At 47.5% G+C, this 1,018-nt stretch overlaps 1 pseudogene; it reads left to right on the top strand.

Annotated features, from left to right (window-relative positions):
• The first annotated feature begins 276 nt into the window (after window positions 1-276).
• On the top strand, window positions 277-801 carry LOC116068166 (annotated as a pseudogene).
• The last annotated feature ends 217 nt before the right edge of the window (window positions 802-1,018 follow it).

Genomic DNA, 1,018 nt, shown 5'->3' on the forward strand with positions numbered 1-1,018 from the left:
TCCCATTCTCTGTGACATAAAGTTTAGTCTCAGCTCACAGGGTGTCCACTGGCATCCGCTGCTATGGGCTCGGGTGAGACAGCTCTGCTCTCTTATTTGGTGTATTCCACAGTGAGCTCATGAATCTGCTTGCTATACACTCAGGCGGCAACTATATTTTTAAAGGCTTTAAAAAAGTATTGTTTATAAAAGAATGACATTGCATTTCAGCTTTCAGCTCAGAGGAAGCTGTGGTGCAACTTTCTTCAGTCCTCCCGAATCCGGGTTCATCGGACACCAGCCACCTCCACCATGCCACCCAAGTTCGACCCCAACAAGATCAAAGTTGTGTACTTGAGGTGCACTGAAGGCAAGGTCAGTGCCACATCCACCTTGGCCCCTAAGATCAGTCCTCTGGGTCTGTCTCCAAAGAAAGCTGGTGATGCCATTGCCAAGGCTACTGACTGGAAAGGTCTCGGGGTTACAGTGAAACTGACCATCCGGAACAGACAGGACCAGATTGAGGTGGTGCCCTGTGCCTCTGCCCTGGTCACCAAAGCCCTCAAGGAGCCACCAAGAGTCAGGAAGAAGCAGAAGAACATTAAACCCTTTTGATGAGATTGTCAACATTGCCAGCCAGATGAGACACCGGTCTTTGGCCAGAGGACTTTCTGGAACTATCAAGGAGAACCTGGGTACTACACAGTCTGTGGGCTGCAATGTGGATGGTCGCCACTCTCATGACATCATAGATGACATCAACAGTAGTGCAGTGGAGTGCCCAGCTAGTTAAGAAGCCAACAAGAAAATATTTCAATAAAAAAACTGATTTAAAAAAATTATAGCTGGGCAGTGGTGGCACATGCCTTTAATCCCAGCACTTGGGGGGCAGAGGCAGGCAGATTTCTGAGTTTGAGGCCAGCCTGGTGTACAGAGTGAGTTCCAGAACAGCCAGGGCTACAACAGGAAAACCCTGTCTCGAAAAACAAAAACAGAAAAATGAACAAACAAACAAACAAAAAGAATGTATTTGGGGACT

Source organism: Mastomys coucha, unplaced genomic scaffold, assembly GCF_008632895.1.
Source record: "Mastomys coucha isolate ucsf_1 unplaced genomic scaffold, UCSF_Mcou_1 pScaffold22, whole genome shotgun sequence".
NCBI lineage: Eukaryota > Metazoa > Chordata > Mammalia > Rodentia > Muridae > Mastomys > Mastomys coucha.